This window comes from Stegostoma tigrinum, chromosome 22 (genome assembly GCF_030684315.1).
Source record: "Stegostoma tigrinum isolate sSteTig4 chromosome 22, sSteTig4.hap1, whole genome shotgun sequence".
NCBI classification, from domain to species: domain Eukaryota; kingdom Metazoa; phylum Chordata; class Chondrichthyes; order Orectolobiformes; family Stegostomatidae; genus Stegostoma; species Stegostoma tigrinum.
Genome location: NC_081375.1, coordinates 944,500 through 962,316, shown reverse-complemented (window position 1 = coordinate 962,316; position 17,817 = coordinate 944,500).

Below are 17,817 nucleotides of genomic sequence, written 5' to 3'. Positions count from 1 at the left end.
ACAGAGGGTCTGAAACAGAGGGACTGAAACAGTGGGGCTGAAACAGAGGGGCTGAAACAGAGGGGCTGAAACAGAGGAGCTGAAGCAGAGGGGCTGAAACAGAGGGCGAGAAACAGAGGGCGAGAAACAGTGCGCCTGAAACAGAGGGGCTGAAACAGAGGGTCTGAAACAGAGGGGCTGAAACAGAGGGCGAGAAACAGAGGGTGAGAAACAGAGGTGCTGAAATAGAGGGGCTGAAACAGAGGGGCTGAAACAGAGGGCGAGAAACAGAGGGCGAGAAACAGAGGGCGAGAAACAGAGGGCGTGAAACAGAGGGGCTGAAACAGAGGGGCTGAAACAGAGGGGATGAAACAGGGGGGCTGAAACAGAGGGGCTGCAACAGAGGGGCTGAAACAGAGGGCGAGAAACAGAGGGGCTGAAACAGAGGGCGAGAAACAGAGGGGCTGAAACAGACGGGCTGAAACAGAGTGGCTGAAACAGAGGGGCTGAAACAGAGGGCGAGAAACAGAGGGGCTGAAACAGAGGGCGAGAAACAGAGGGGCTGAAACAGAGGGCGAGAAACAGAGGGCGAGAAACAGAGGGGCTGAAACAGAGGGGCTGAAACAGAGGGGCTGAAACAGAGGGCGAGAAACATAGGGCGAGAAACAGAGGGGCTGAAACAGAGGGCGAGAAACAGAGGGGCTGAAACAGTGGGGCTGAAACAGAGGGTCTGAAACAGAGGGGCTGAAACAGAGGGCGAGAAACAGAGTGCGAGAAACAGAGGGCGAGAAACAGTGGGGCTGAAACAGTGGGGCTGAAACAGTGGGTCTGAAACAGAGAGGCTGAAACAGAGGGCGAGAAACAGAGTGTGAGAAACAGAGGGGCTGAAACAGAGGGTCTGAAACAGAGGGGCTGAAACAGGGGGGCTGAAACAGTTGGGCTGAAAAAGAGGGGCTGAAACAGAGGGGCTGAAACAGAGGGGCTGAATCAGAGGGGCTGAAACAGAGCGCGAGAAACAGAGGGCGGGAAACAAAGGGCGAGAAACAGAGGGGCTGAAACAGAGGGGCTGAAACAGAGGGGCTGAAACAAAGGGCTAAAACAGAGGGCGAGAAACAGTGGGCGAGAAACAGAGGGCCAGAAACAGAGGGGCTGAAACAGAGGGGCTGAAACAGAGGGGCTGAAACAGAGGGGCTGAAACAGAGGGCGAGAAACAGAGGGCAAGAAACAGAGGAGCTGAAACAGAGGGGCTGAAACAGAGGGCGAGAAACAGAGGGGCTGAAACAGAGAGGCTGAAACAGAGGGGCTGAAACAGAGGGCGAGAAACAGAGGGGCTGAAACAGAGGGGCTGAAACAGAGGGCGAGAAACAGAAGGACTGAAACAGTGGGGCTGAAACAGAGGGGCTGAAACAGAGGGGCTGAAACAGAGGGGCTGAAACAGAGGGCGAGAAACAGAGGGCAAGAAACAGAGGAGCTGAAACAGAGGGGCTGAAACAGAGGGCGAGAAACAGAGGGGCTGAAACAGAGAGGCTGAAACAGAGGGGCTGAAACAGAGGGCGAGAAACAGAGGGGCTGAAACAGAGGGGCTGAAACAGAGGGGCTGAAACAGAGGGGCTGAAACAGAGGGCGAGAAACAGAGGGGCTGAAACAGAGGGGCTGAAAGAGAGGGCGAGAAACAGAGGGCGAGAAACAGAGGGCGAGAAACACAGGGCGAGAAACAGACGGGCTGAAACAGAGGAGCTGAAACAGAGGGTCTGAAACAGAGGGGCTGTAACATATGGGCTGAAACAGAGGGCGAGAAAAAGAGGGCGAGAAACAGTGTGGCTGAAACAGAGGGGCTGAAACATATGGGCTGAAACAGAGGGGCTGAAACAGAGGGTCTGCAACAGAGGGCGAGAAAGAGAGGGGCTGAAAGAGAGCGCGAGAAACAGAGGGGCTGAAACAGAGGGCGAGAAACAGTGGGGCTGAAACAGAAGGCGAGAAACAGAGAGGCTGAAACAGAGGGGCTGAAACAGAGGGGCTGAAACAGAGGGGCTGAAACAGAGGGCGAGAAACAGAGGGGCTGAAACAGGGGTTGAAACAGAGGGGCTGAAACAGAGGGCGAGAAACAGAGGCCGAGAAACAGAGGGCGAGAAACAGAGGGCCAGAAACAGAGGGCGAGAAACAGAGGGGCTGAAACAGAAGGGCTGAAACAGAGTGGCTGAAACAGAGGGACTGAAACATATGGCCTGAAACAGAAGGCGAGAAAAAGAGGGCAAGAAACAGAGGAGCTGAAACAGAGGGGCTGAACCATAGGGCGAGAAACTGAGGGGCTGAAACAGAGGGGCTGAAACAGAGGGGCTGAAACAGAGGGGCTGAAACAGAGGGCGAGAAACAGAGGGGCTGAAACAGAGGGGCTGAAACAGAGGGGCTGAAACAGAGGGCGACAAACAGAGGGGCTGAAACAGAGGGGCTGAAACAGAGGGCGAGAAACAGAGGGCGAGAAACAGAGGGCGAGAAACAGAGGGGCTGAAACAGAGGGGCTGAAACAGAGGGGCTGAAACAGACGGGCTGAAACAGAGGGTCTGCAACAGAGGGCGAGAAAGAGAGGGGCTGAAAGAGAGGGCGAGAAACAGAGGGGCTGAAACAGAGGGCGAGAAACAGAGGGGCTGAAACAGAGGGGCTGAAACAGAGGGGCTGAAACAGAGGGGCTGAAACAGAGGGCGAGAAACAGAGGGGCAGAAACAGAGGGGCTAAAACAGAGGGCGAGAAACATAGGGGCGCAAACAGAGGGGCTGAAACAGAGGGGCTGAAACAGAGGGCGAGAAACAGAGGGCGAGAAACAGAGGGCGAGAAACAGAGGGGCAGAAACAGAGGGGCTGAAACAGAGGGGCTGAAACAGAGGGCGAGAAACAGAGGGCGAGAAACAGAGGGCGAGAAACAGAGGGCGTGAAACTGAGGGGCTGAAACAGAGGGGCTGAAACAGAGGGGATGAAACTGGGGGGCTGAAACAGAGGGGCTGAAACAGAGTGCGAGAAACAGAGGGCGAGAAACAGAGGGGCTGAAACAGAGGGGCTGAAACAGATGGGCTGAAACAGAGGGGCTGCAACAGCGGGGCTGAAACAGAGGGCGAGAAACAGAGGGGCTGAAACAGAGGGCGAGAAACAGAGGGGCTGAAACAGAGGGGCTGAAACAGAGTGGCTGAAACAGAGGGGCTGAAACAGAGGGCGAGAAACAGAGGGGCTGAAACAGAGGGCGAGAAACAGAGGGGCTGAAACAGAGGGCGAGAAACAGAGGGCGAGAAACAGAGGGGCTGAAACAGAGGGGCTGAAACAGATGGGCTGAAACAGAGGGGCTGAAACAGAGGGCGAGAAACAGAGGTCGTGAAACAGAGGGGCTGAAACAGAGGGCGAGAAACAGAGGGGCTGAAACAGTGGGGCTGAAACAGAGGGTCTGACACAGAGGGGCTGAAACAGAGGGCGAGAAACAGAGGGCGAGAAACAGAGGGCGAGAAACAGTGGGGGTGAAACAGAGGGGCTGAAACAGAGGGTCTGAAACAGAGAGGCTGAAACAGAGGGCGAGAAACAGAGGGTGAGAAACAGAGGGGCTGAAACAGAGGGTCTGAAACAGAGGGGCTGAAACAGGGGGGCTGAAACAGTTGGGCTGAAAAAGAGGGGCTGAAACAGAGGGGCTGAAACAGAGGGGCTGAATCAGAGGGGCTGAAACAGAGCGCGAGAAACAGAGGGCGGGAAACAAAGGGCGAGAAACAGAGGGACTGAAACAGAGGGGCTGAAACAGAGGGGCTGAAACAAAGGGGCTAAAACAGAGGGCGAGAAACAGTGGGCGTGAAACAGAGGAGCTGAAACAGAGGGTCTGAAACATAGGGGCTGAAAGAGAGGGGCTGAAACGGAGGGGCTGAAAAAGAGGGGCTGAAACAGAGGGGTTGAAACTGAGGGGCTGAAACAGAGGGCGAGAAACAAAGGGGCTGAAACAGTGGGGCTGAAACAGAGGGGATGAAACAGAGGGGCTGAAACAGAGGGCGAGAAACAGAGGGTCTGAAACAGAGGGCGAGAAACAGAGGGACTGAAACAGTGGGGCTGAAACAGAGGGGCTGAAACAGAGGTGATAAAACAGAGGGGCTGAAACAGAGGGGCTGAAACAGAGGGCGAGAAACAGAGGGCGAGAAACAGTGGGCCTGAAACAGAGGGCGAGAAACAGAGGGGCTGGAACAGAGGGGGTAAAACAGAGAGGCCGAAACAGAGGGGCTGAAACAGAGGGCGAGAAACAGAGGGGCTGAAACAGAGGGGCTGAAACAGAGGGGCTGAAACAGAGGGGCTGAAAAGAAGGGCGAGAAACAGAGTGCGAGAAACAGAGGGGCTGAAACAGAGGGCGAGAAACAGAGGGGCTGAAACAGTGGGGCTGAATCAGAGGGTCTGAAACAGAGGGACTGAAACAGTTGGGGTGAAACAGAGGGGCTGAAACAGAGGGGCTGAAACAGAGGAGCTGAAGCAGAGGGGCTGAAACAGAGGGCGAGAAACAGAGGGCGAGAAACAATGCGCCTGAAACAGAGGGGCTGAAACAGAGGGTCTGAAACAGAGGGGCTGAAACAGAGGGTGAGAAACAGAGGGGCTGAAACAGAGGGGCTGAAGCAGAGGGGCTGAAACAGAGGGCGAGAAACAGAGGGCGATTAACAGTGGGCCTGAAACAGAGGGGCTGAAACAGAGGGTCTGAAACAGAGGGGCTGAAACAGAGGGACTGAAACAGTGGGTGACAAACAGAGGGGCTGAAACAGAGGGGCTGAAACAGAGGGGCTGAAACAGAGGGGCTGAAACAGTGGGGCTGAAAAAGAGGGGCTGAAACAGAGTGGCTGAAACAGAGGGGCTGAATCAGAGGGGCTGAAACAGAGAGCGAGAAACAGAGGGCGAGAAACAGAGGGCGAGAAACAGAGGGGCTGAAACAGAGGGGCTGAAACAGAGGGTCTGAAACAGAGGGCGAGAAACAGTGGGCATGAAACAGAGGGGCTGAAACAGAGGGTCTGAAACATAGGGACTGAAATAGAGGGGCTGATACAGAGGGGCTGAAAAAGAGGGGCTGAAACAGAGGGGCTGAAACTGAGGGGCTGAAACAGAGGGCGAGAAACAGAGGCGCTGAAACAGTGGGGCTGAAACAGAGGGGCTGAAACAGAGGGGTTGAAACAGAGGGGGAGACACAGAGGGGCTGAAACAGAGGGCGAGTAACAGAGGGGCTGAAACAGAGGGGCTGAAACAGAGGGCGAGAAACAGAGGGCGAGAAACAGAGGGCGAGAAACAGAGGGGCTGAAACAGAGGGGCTGAAACAGAGGGGCTGAAACAGACGGGCTGAAACAGAGGGTCTGCAACAGAGGGCGAGAAAGAGAGGGGCTGAAACAGAGGGGCTGAAACAGATGGGCTGAAACAGAGGGGCTGAAACAGAGGGCGAGAAACAGAGGGCGTGAAACAGAGGGGCTGAAACAGAGGGCGAGAAACAGAGGGGCTGAAACAGTGGGGCTGAAACAGAGGGTCTGAAACAGAGGGGCTGAAACAGAGGGCGAGAAACAGAGGGCGAGAAACAGAGGGCGAGAAACAGTGGGGCTGAAACAGAGGGGCTGAAACAGAGGGTCTGAAACAGAGAGGCTGAAACAGAGGGCGAGAAACAGAGGGTGAGAAACAGAGGGGCTGAAACAGAGGGTCTGAAACAGAGGGGCTGAAACAGGGGGGCTGAAACAGTTGGGCTGAAAAGGAGGGGCTGAAACAGAGGGGCTGAAACAGAGGGGCTGAATCAGAGGGGCTGAAACAGAGCGCGAGAAACAGAGGGCGGGAAACAAAGGGCGAGAAACAGAGGGACTGAAACAGAGGGGCTGAAACAGAGGGGCTGAAACAAAGGGGCTAAAACAGAGGGCGAGAAACAGTGGGCGTGAAACAGAGGAGCTGAAACAGAGGGTCTGAAACATAGGGGCTGAAAGAGAGGGGCTGAAACGGAGGGGCTGAAAAAGAGGGGCTGAAACAGAGGGGTTGAAACTGAGGGGCTGAAACAGAGGGCGAGAAACAAAGGGGCTGAAACAGTGGGGCTGAAACAGAGGGGATGAAACAGAGGGGCTGAAACAGAGGGCGAGAAACAGAGGGTCTGAAACAGAGGGCGAGAAACAGAGGGACTGAAACAGTGGGGCTGAAACAGAGGGGCTGAAACAGAGGTGATAAAACAGAGGGGCTGAAGCAGAGGGGCTGAAACAGAGGGCGAGAAACAGAGGGCGAGAAACAGTGGGGCTGAAACAGAGGGGCTGAAACAGAGGGGCTGGAACAGAGGGGGTAAAACAGAGAGGCCGAAACAGAGGGGCTGAAACAGAGGGGCTGAAACAGAGGGGCTGAAACAAAGGGGCTAAAACAGAGGGCGAGAAACAGTGGGCGTGAAACAGAGGGGCTGAAACAGAGGGTCTGAAACATAGGGGCTGAAAGAGAGGGGCTGAAACGGAGGGGCTGAAAAAGAGGGGCTGAAACAGAGGGGTTGAAACTGAGGGGCTGAAACAGAGGGCGAGAAACAAAGGGGCTGAAACAGTGGGGCTGAAACAGAGGGGATGAAACAGAGGGGCTGAAACAGAGGGCGAGAAACAGAGGGTCTGAAACAGAGGGCGAGAAACAGAGGGACTGAAACAGTGGGGCTGAAACAGAGGGGCTGAAACAGAGGTGATAAAACAGAGGGGCTGAAGCAGAGGGGCTGAAACAGAGGGCGAGAAACAGAGGGCGAGAAACAGTGGGCCTGAAACAGAGGGGCTGAAACAGAGGGGCTGGAACAGAGGGGGTAAAACAGAGAGGCCGAAACAGAGGGGCTGAAACAGAGGGCGAGAAACAGAGGGGCTGAAACAGAGGGGCTGAAACAGAGGGGCTGAAACAGAGGGGCTGAAAAGAAGGGCGAGAAACAGAGGGCGAGAAACAGAGGGGCTGAAACAGAGGGCGAGAAACAGAGGGGCTGAAACAGTGGGGCTGAAACAGAGGGTCTGAAACAGAGGGACTGAAACAGTGGGGCTGAAACAGAGGGGCTGAAACAGAGGGGCTGAAACAGAGGGGCTGAAGCAGAGGGGCTGAAACAGAGGGCGAGAAACAGAGGGCGAGAAACAGTTGGCCTGAAACAGAGGGGCTGAAACAGAGGGTCTGAAACAGAGGGGCTGAAACAGAGGGCGAGAAACAGAGGGTGAGAAACAGAGGGGCTGAAACAGAGGGGCTGAAGCAGAGGGGCTGAAACAGAGGGCGAGAAACAGAGGGCGAGAAACAGTGGGCCTGAAACAGAGGGGCTGAAACAGAGGGTCTGAAACAGAGGGGCTGAAACAGAGGGCGAGAAACAGAGGGTGACAAACAGAGGGGCTGAAACAGAGGGTCTGAAACAGAGGGGCTGAAACAGAGGGGCTGAAACAGTGGGGCTGAAAAAGAGGGGCTGAAACAGAGTGGCTGAAACAGAGGGGCTGAATCAGAGGGGCTGAAACAGAGAGCGAGAAACAGAGGGCGAGAAACAGAGGACGAGAAACAGAGGGGCTGAAACAGAGGGACTGAAACAGAGGGTCTGAAACAGAGGGCGAGAAACAGTGGGCATGAAACAGAGGGGCGGAAACAGAGGGTCTGAAACATAGGGACTGAAGTAGAGGGGCTGATACAGAGGGGCTGAAAAAGAGGGGCTGAAACAGAGGGGCTGAAACTGAGGGGCTGAAACAGAGGGCGAGAAACAGAGGCGCAGAAACAGTGGGGCTGAAACAGAGGGGCTGAAACAGAGGGGCTGAAACAGAGGGGGAGACACAGAGGGGCTGAAACAGAGGGCGAGTAACAGAGGGGCTGAAACAGAGGGGCTGAAACAGAGGGCGAGAAACAGAGGGCGAGAAACAGAGGGCGAGAAACAGAGGGGCTGAAACAGAGGGGCTGAAACAGAGGGGCTGAAACAGACGGGCTGAAACAGAGGGTCTGCAACAGAAGGCGAGAAAGAGAGGGGCTGAAAGAGAGGGCGAGAAACAGAGGGGCTGAAACAGAGGTCGAGAAACAGAGGGGCTGAAACAGAGGGGCTGAAACAGAGGGGCTGAAACAGAGGGGCTGAAACAGAGGGCGAGAAACAGAGGGGCAGAAACAGAGGGAGAGAAACAGAGGGGCTAAAACAGAGGGCGAGAAACATAGGGGCGCAAACAGAGGGGCTGAAACAGAGGGGCTGAAACAGAGGGCGAGAAACAGAGGGCGAGAAACAGAGGGCGAGAAACAGAGGGGCTGAAACAGAGGGGCTGAAACAGAGGGGCTGAAACAGAGGGCGAGAAACAGAGGGCGAGAAACAGAGGGCGAGAAACAGAGGGCGTGAAACAGAGGGGCTGAAACAGAGGGGCTGAAACAGAGGGGATGAAACTGGGGGGCTGAAACAGAGGGGCTGAAACAGAGGGCGAGAAACAGAGGGCGAGAAACAGAGGGGCTGAAACAGAGGGGCTGAAACAGATGGGCTGAAACAGAGGGGCTGCAACAGAGGGGCTGAAACAGAGGGCGAGAAACAGAGGGGCTGAAACAGAGGGCGAGAAACAGAGGGGCTGAAACAGAGGGGCTGAAACAGAGTGGCTGAAACAGAGGGGCTGAAACAGAGGGCGAGAAACAGAGGGGCTGAAACAGAGGGCGAGAAACAGAGGGGCTGAAACAGAGGGCGAGAAACAGAGGGCGAGAAACAGAGGGGCTGAAACAGAGGGGCTGAAACAGATGGGCTGAAACAGAGGGGCTGAAACAGAGGGCGAGAAACAGAGGGCGAGAAACAGAGGGGCTGAAACAGAGGGCGAGAAACAGAGGGGCTGAAACAGTGGGGCTGAAACAGAGGGTCTGAAACAGTGGGGCTGAAACAGAGGGCGAGAAACAGAGGGCGAGAAACAGAGGGCGAGAAACAGTTGGGCTGAAACAGAGGGGCTGAAACAGAGGGTCTGAAACAGAGAGGCTGAAACAGATGGCGAGAAACAGAGGGTGAGAAACAGGGGCTGAAACAGAGGGTCTGAAACAGAGGGGCTGAAACAGGGGGGCTGAAACAGTTGGGCTGAAAAAGAGGGGCTGAAACAGAGGGGCTGAAACAGAGGGGCTGAATCAGAGCGGCTGAAACAGAGCGCGAGAAACAGAGGGCGGGAAACAAAGGGCGAGAAACAGAGGGACTGAAACAGAGGGGCTGAAACAGAGGGGCTGAAACAAAGGGGCTAAAACAGAGGGCGAGAAACAGTGGGCGTGAAACAGAGGGGCTGAAACAGAGGGTCTGAAACATAGGGGCTGAAAGAGAGGGGCTGAAACGGAGGGGCTGAAAAAGAGGGGCTGAAACAGAGGGGTTGAAACTGAGGGGCTGAAACAGAGGGCGAGAAACAAAGGGGCTGAAACAGTGGGGCTGAAACAGAGGGGTAATGAAACAGAGGGGCTGAAACAGAGGGCGAGAAACAGAGGGGCTGAAACAGAGGGCGAGAAACAGAGGGACTGAAACAGTGGGGCTGAAACAGAGGGGCTGAAACAGAGGGGCTGAAACAGAGGGGCTGAAGCAGAGGGGCTGAAACAGAGGGCGAGAAACAGAGGGCGAGAAACAGTGGGCCTGAAACAGAGGGGCTGAAACAGAGGGGCTGGAACAGAGGGGGTAAAACAGAGAGGCCGAAACAGAGGGGCTGAAACAGAGGGCAAGAAACAGAGGGGCTGAAACAGAGGGACTGAAACAGAGGGGCTGAAACAGAGGGGCTGAAAAGAAGGGCGAGAAACAGAGGGCGAGAAACAGAGGGGCTGAAACAGAGGGCGAGAAACAGAGGGGCTGAAACAGTGGGGCTGAAACAGAGGGTCTGAAACAGAGGGACTGAAACAGTGGGGCTGAAACAGAGGGGCTGAAACAGAGGGGCTGAAACAGAGGGGCTGAAGCAGAGGGGCTGAAACAGAGGGCGAGAAACAGAGGGCGAGAAACAGTGGGCCTGAAACAGAGGGGCTGAAACAGAGGGTCTGAAACAGAGGGGCTGAAACAGAGGGCGAGAAACAGAGGGTGAGAAACAGAGGGGGTGAAACAGAGGGGCTGAAGCAGAGGGGCTGAAACAGAGGGCGAGAAACAGAGGGCGAGAAACAGTGGGACTGAAACAGAGGGGCTGAAACAGAGGGTCTGAAACAGAGGGGCTGAAACAGAGGGCGAGAAACAGAGGGTGAGAAACAGAGGGGCTGAAACAGAGGGTCTGAAACAGAGGGGCTGAAACAGAGGGGCTGAAACAGTGGGGCTGAAAAAGAGGGGCTGAAACAGAGTGGCTGAAACAGAGGGGCTGAATCAGAGGGGCTGAAACAGAGAGCGAGAAACAGAGGGCGAGAAACAGAGGGCGAGAAACAGAGGGGCTGAAACAGAGGGGCTGAAACAGAGGGCGAGAAACAGTGGGCATGAAACAGAGGGGCTGAAACAGAGGGTCTGAAACATAGGGACTGAAATAGAGGGGCTGATACAGAGGGGCTGAAAAAGAGGGGCTGAAACAGAGGGGCTGAAACTGAGGGGCTGAAACAGAGGGCGAGAAACAGAGGGCCTGAAACAGTGGGGCTGAAACAGAGGGGCTGAAACAGAGGGGCTGAAACAGAGAGGGAGACACAGAGGGGCTGAAACAGAGGGCGAGAAACAGAGGGACTGAAACAGTGGGGCTGAAACAGAGGGGCTGAAACAGAGGGGCTGAAACAGAGGGGCTGAAACAGAGGGCGAGAAACAGAGGGCGAGAAACAGTGGGGCTGAAACAGAGGGGCTGAAACAGAGGGGGTGAATCAGATAGGCTGAAACAGAGGGGCTGAAACAGAGGGCGAGAAACAGAGGGGCTGAAACAGAGGGGCTGAAACAGAGGGGCTGAAACAGAGGGCGAGAAACAGAGGGCGAGAAACAGAGGGCGAGAAACAGAGGGCGAGAAACAGAGAGCGAGAACCAGAGAGCGAGAAACAGAAGGGCTGAAACAGAGGGGCTGAAACAGAGGTCGAGAAACAGAGGGGCTGAAACAGAGGGGCTGAAACAGAGGGGCTGATACAGAGGGCGAGAAACAGAGGGGCTGAAACAGAGGGCGAGAAACAGAGGGGATGAAACAGAGGGTTAGAAACAGAGGGGCTGAAACAGAGGGGCTGAAACAGAGGGGCTGAAACAGAGGTCGAGAAACAGAGGGGCTGAAACAGACGGGCTTTAACAGAGGGGCTGAAACAGAGGGACTGAAACAGAGGGTCTTTAACAGAGGGGCTGAAACAGAGGGCGAGAAACATTGGGGCTGAAACATATTGGCTGAAACAGAGGGGCTGAAACAGAGGGCGAGAAACAGATGGGCTGAAACAGTGGGGCTGAAACAGAGGGCGAGAAACAGAGGGGCTGAAACAGACGGGCTGAAACAGAATGGCTGAAACAGAGGGCGCGAAACAGAGGGGCTGAAACAGAGGGCGAGAAACATTGGGGCTGAAACATATTGGCTGAAACAGAGGGGCTGAAACAGAGGGCGAGAAACAGGCGGGCTGAAACAGAGGGGCTGAAACAGAGGGCGAGAAACAGAGGGGCTGAAATAGAAGGGCAGAAACAGAGGGCAAGAAACAGAGGTGCTAAATCAGAGGGCGAGAAACAGAGGGCGAGAAACAGAGGGGCTGAAACAGAGGGCGAGAAACAGAGGGGCTGAAACAGAGGGGCTGAAATAGAGGGCGAGAAACAGAGGGCGAGAAACAGAGGCGCTGTAACAGAGGGGCTGAAACAGAGGGCGAGAAACAGAGTGGCTGAAACAGAGGGCGTGAAACAGAGGGCGTGAAACAGAAGGGCGAGAAACAGAGGGGCTAAAACAGAGGGCGAGAAACAGAGGGGATGAAACAGAGGGTTAGAAACAGAGGGGCAGAAACAGAGGGGCTGAAACAGAGGGGCTGAAACAGAGGGCGAGAAACAGAGGGGCTGAAACAGACGGGCTTTAACAGAGGGGCTGAAACAGAGGGGCTGGAACAGAGGGTGAGAAACAGAGAGGCCGAAACAGAGGGGCTGAAACAGAGGGCGAGAAACAGAGGGGCTGAAACAGAGGGGCTGAAACAAAGGGGCTAAAACAGAGGGCGAGAAACAGTGGGCGTGAAACAGAGGGGCTGAAACAGAGGGTCTGAAACATAGGGGCTGAAAGAGAGGGGCTGAAACGGAGGGGCTGAAAAAGAGGGGCTGAAACAGAGGGGCTGAAACAGAGGGGCTGAAACAAAGGGCGAGAAACAGAGAGGCTGAAACAGAGGGCGAGAAACAGAGGGACTGAAACAGTGGGGCTGAAACAGGGGGGCTGAAACAGAGGGGCTGAAACAGAGGGGCTGAAGCAGAGGGGCTGAAACAGTGGGGCTGAAACAGAGGGGCTGAAACAGAGGGGCTGAAACAGAGGGGCTGAAGCAGAGGGGCTGAAACAGAGGGCGAGAAACAGAGTGCGAGAAACAGTGGGCCTGAAACAGAGGGACTGAAACAGTGGGGCTGAAACAGAGGGGCTGAAACAGAGGGGCTGAAACAGAGGGGCTGAAGCAGAGGGGCTGAAACAGAGGGCGAGAAACAGAGGGCGAGAAACAGTGGGCCTGAAACAGAGGGGCTGAAACAGAGGGGCTGAAACAGAGGGGGTAAAAAAGAGAGGCCGAAACAGAGGGGCTGAAACAGAGGGCGAGAAACAGAGGGGCTGAAACAGAGGGGCTGAAACAGAGGGGCTGAAACAGAGGGGCTGAAAAGAAGGGCGAGAAACAGAGGGCGAGAAACAGAGGGGCTGAAACAGAGGGCGAGAAACAGAGGGGCTGAAACAGTGGGGCTGAAACAGAGGGGCTGAAACAGAGGGCGAGAAACAAAGGGGCTGAAACAGAGGGCAAGAAACAGAGGGGCTGAAACAGTGGGGCTGAAACAGAGGGGCTGAAACAGAGGGCGAGAAACAGAGGGGCTCAAACAGAGGGCGAGAAACAGAGGGGCTGAAACAGAGGGGCTGAAACAGAGGGGCTGAAACAGAGGGTGAGAAACAGTGGGGCTGAAACAGAGGGGCTGAAACAGAGGGGCTGAAACAGAGGGGCTGAAACAGAGGGCGAGAAACAGAGGGCGAGAAACAGAGGGCGAGAAAAAGAGGGGCTGAAACAGAGGGGCTGAAACAGAGGGGATGAAACAGAGGGTCTGCAACAGAGGGCGAGAAAGAGTGGAGCTGAAAGAGAGGGCGAGAAACAGTGGGGCTGAAACAGAGGGCGAGAAGCAGATGGGCTGAAACAGAGGGGCTGAAACAGAGGGGCTGAAACAGAGGGGCTGAAACAGAGGGGTTGATACAGAGGGCGAGAAACAGAGGGGCTGAAACAGTGGGGCTGAAACAGAGGGTCTGAAACAGAGGTGCTGAAACAGAGGGCGAGAAACAGAGGGCGAGAAACAGAGGGCGAGAAACAGTGGGGCTGAAACAGAGGGGCTGAAACAGAGGGCGAGAAACAGAGGGCGAGAAACAGAGGGCGAGAAACAGAGGGGCTGAAACAGAGGGCGAGAAACAGAGGGCGAGAAACAGAGGGCGAGAAACAGAGGGGCTGAAACAGAGGGGCTGAAACAGAGTGGCTGAAACAGAGGGGCTGAAACAGAGGGCGAGAAACAGAGGGGCTGAAACAGAGGGCGAGAAACAGAGGGGCTGAAACAGAGGGCGAGAAACAGAGGGCGAGAAACAGAGGGGCCGAAACAGAGGGGCTGAAACAGATGGGCTGAAACAGAGGGGCTGAAACAGAGGGCGAGAAACAGAGGGCGAGAAACAGAGGGGCTGAAACAGAGGGCGAGAAACAGAGGGGCTGAAACAGTGGGGCTGAAACAGAGGGTCTGAAACAGAGGGGCTGAAACAGAGGGCGAGAAACAGAGGGCGAGAAACAGAGGGCGAGAAACAGTGGGGCTGAAACTGAGGGGCTGAAACAGAGGGTCTGAAACAGAGAGGCTGAAACAGAGGGCGAGAAACAGAGGGTGAGAAACAGGGGCTGAAACAGAGGGTCTGAAACAGAGGGGCTGAAACAGGGGGGCTGAAACAGTTGGGCTGAAAAAGAGGGGCTGAAACAGAGGGGCTGAAACAGAGGGGCTGAATCAGAGCGGCTGAAACAGAGCGCGAGAAACAGAGGGCGGGAAACAAAGGGTGAGAAACAGAGGGACTGAAACAGAGGGGCTGAAACAGAGGGGCTGAAACAAAGGGGCTAAAACAGAGGGCGAGAAACAGTGGGCGTGAAACAGAGGGGCTGAAACAGAGGGTCTGAAACATAGGGGCTGAAAGAGAGGGGCTGAAACGGAGGGGCTGAAAAAGAGGGGCTGAAACAGAGGGGTTGAAACTGAGGGGCTGAAACAGAGGGCGAGAAACAAAGGGGCTGAAACAGTGGGGCTGAAACAGAGGGGTAATGAAACAGAGGGGCTGAAACAGAGGGCGAGAAACAGAGGGGCTGAAACAGAGGGCGAGAAACAGAGGGACTGAAACAGTGGGGCTGAAACAGAGGGGCTGAAACAGAGGGGCTGAAACAGAGGGGCTGAAGCAGAGGGGCTGAAACAGAGGGCGAGAAACAGAGGGCGAGAAACAGTGGGCCTGAAACAGAGGGGCTGAAACAGAGGGGCTGGAACAGAGGGGGTAAAACAGAGAGGCCGAAACAGAGGGGCTGAAACAGCGGGCAAGAAACAGAGGGGCTGAAACAGAGGGGCTGAAACAGAGGGGCTGAAACAGAGGGGCTGAAAAGAAGGGCGAGAAACAGAGGGCGAGAAACAGAGGGGCTGAAACAGAGGGCGAGAAACAGAGGGGCTGAAACAGTGGGGCTGAAACAGAGGGTCTGAAACAGAGGGACTGAAACAGTGGGGCTGAAACAGAGGGGCTGAAACAGAGGGGCTGAAACAGAGGGGCTGAAGCAGAGGGGCTGAAACAGAGGGCGAGAAACAGAGGGCGAGAAACAGTGGGCCTGAAACAGAGGGGCTGAAACAGAGGGTCTGAAACAGAGGGGCTGAAACAGAGGGCGAGAAACAGAGGGTGAGAAACAGAGGGGGTGAAACAGAGGGGCTGAAGCAGAGGGGCTGAAACAGAGGGCGAGAAACAGAGGGCGAGAAACAGTGGGCCTGAAACAGAGGGGCTGAAACAGAGGGTCTGAAACAGAGGGGCTGAAACAGAGGGCGAGAAACAGAGGGTGAGAAACAGAGGGGCTGAAACAGAGGGTCTGAAACAGAGGGGCTGAAACAGAGGGGCTGAAACAGTGGGGCTGAAAAAGAGGGGCTGAAACAGAGTGGCTGAAACAGAGGGGCTGAATCAGAGGGGCTGAAACAGAGAGCGAGAAACAGAGGGCGAGAAACAGAGGGCGAGAAACAGAGGGGCTGAAACAGAGGGGCTGAAACAGAGGGCGAGAAACAGTGGGCATGAAACAGAGGGGCTGAAACAGAGGGTCTGAAACATAGGGACTGAAATATAGGGGCTGATACAGAGGGGCTGAAAAAGAGGGGCTGAAACAGAGGGGCTGAAACTGAGGGGCTGAAACAGAGGGCGAGAAACAGAGGGCCTGAAACAGTGGGGCTGAAACAGAGGGGCTGAAACAGAGGGGCTGAAACAGAGGGGGAGACACAGAGGGGCTGAAACAGAGGGCGAGAAACAGAGGGACTGAAACAGTGGGGCTGAAACAGAGGGGCTGAAACAGAGGGGCTGAAACAGAGGGGCTGAAACAGAGGGCGAGAAACAGAGGGCGAGAAACAGTGGGGCTGAAACAGTGGGGCTGAAACAGAGGGGGTGAAACAGATAGGCTGAAACAGAGGGGCTGAAACAGAGGGCGAGAAACAGAGGGGCTGAAACAGAGGGGCTGAAACAGAGGGGCTGAAACAGAGGGCGAGAAACAGAGGGCGAGAAACAGAGGGCGAGAAACAGAGGGCGAGAAACAGAGAGAGAGAACCAGAGAGCGAGAAACAGAAGGGCTGAAACAGAGGGGCTGAAACAGAGGTCGAGAAACAGAGGGGCCGAAACAGAGGGGCTGAAACAGAGGGGCTGATACAGAGGGCGAGAAACAGAGGGGCTGAAACAGAGGGCGAGAAACAGAGGGGATGAAACAGAGGGTTAGAAACAGAGGGGCTGAAACAGAGGGGCTGAAACAGAGGGGCTGAAACAGAGGTCGAGAAACAGAGGGGCTGAAACAGACGGGCTTTAACAGAGGGGCTGAAACAGAGGGACTGAAACAGAGGGTCTTTAACAGAGGGGCTGAAACAGAGGGCGAGAAACATTGGGGCTGAAACATATTGGCTGAAACAGAGGGGCTGAAACAGAGGGCGAGAAACAGATGGGCTGAAACAGTGGGGCTGAAACAGAGGGCGAGAAACAGAGGGGCTGAAACAGACGGGCTGAAACAGAATGGCTGAAACAGAGGGCGAGAAACAGAGGGGCTGAAACAGAGGGCGAGAAACATTGGGGCTGAAACATATTGGCTGAAACAGAAGGGCTGAAACAGAGGGCGAGAAACAGACGGGCTGAAACAGAGGGGCTGAAACAGAGGGCGAGAAACAGAGGGGCTGAAATAGAAGGGCAGAAACAGAGGGCGAGAAACAGAGGGCGAGAAACAGTGGGCCTGAAACAGAGGGGCTGAAACAGAGGGGCTGGAACAGAGGGGGTAAAACAGAGAGGCCGAAACAGAGGGGCTGAAACAGAGGGCAAGAAACAGAGGGGCTGAAACAGAGGGGCTGAAACAGAGGGACTGAAACAGAGGGGCTGAAAAGAAGGGCGAGAAACAGAGGGCGAGAAACAGAGGGGCTGAAACAGAGGGCGAGAAACAGAGGGGCTGAAACAGTGGGGCTGAAACAGAGGGTCTGAAACAGAGGGACTGAAACAGTGTGGCTGAAACAGAGGGGCTGAAACAGAGGGGCTGAAACAGAGGGGCTGAAGCAGAGGGGCTGAAACAGAGGGCGAGAAACAGAGGGCGAGAAACAGTGGGCCTGAAACAGAGGGGCTGAAACAGAGGGTCTGAAACAGAGGGGCTGAAACAGAGGGCGAGAAACAGAGGGTGAGAAACAGAGGGGGTGAAACAGAGGGGCTGAAGCAGAGGGGCTGAAACAGAGGGCGAGAAACAGAGGGCGAGAAACAGTGGGCCTGAAACAGAGGGGCTGAAACAGAGGGTCTGAAACAGAGGGGCTGAAACAGAGGGCGAGAAACAGAGGGTGAGAAACAGAGGGGCTGAAACAGAGGGTCTGAAACAGAGGGGCTGAAACAGAGGGGCTGAAACAGTGGGGCTGAAAAAGAGGGGCTGAAACAGAGTGGCTGAAACAGAGGGGCTGAATCAGAGGGGCTGAAACAGAGAGCGAGAAACAGAGGGCGAGAAACAGAGGGCGAGAAACAGAGGGGCTGAAACAGAGGGGCTGAAACAGAGGGCGAGAAACAGTGGGCATGAAACAGAGGGGCTGAAACAGAGGGTCTGAAACATAGGGACTGAAATAGAGGGGCTGATACAGAGGGGCTGAAAAAGAGGGGCTGAAACAGAGGGGCTGAAACTGAGGGGCTGAAACAGAGGGCGAGAAACAGAGGGCCTGAAACAGTGGGGCTGAAACAGAGGGGCTGAAACAGAGGGGCTGAAACAGAGGGGGAGACACAGAGGGGCTGAAACAGAGGGCGAGAAACAGAGGGACTGAAACAGTGGGGCTGAAACAGAGGGGCTGAAACAGAGGGGCTGAAACAGAGGGGCTGAAACAGAGGGCGAGAAACAGTGGGGCTGAAACAGAGGGGCTGAAACAGAGGGGGTGAAACAGATAGGCTGAAACAGAGGGGCTGAAACAGAGGGCGAGAAACAGAGGGGCTGAAACAGAGGGGCTGAAACAGAGGGGCTGAAACAGAGGGCGAGAAACAGAGGGCGAGAAACAGAGGGCGAGAAACAGAGGGCGAGAAACAGAGAGCGA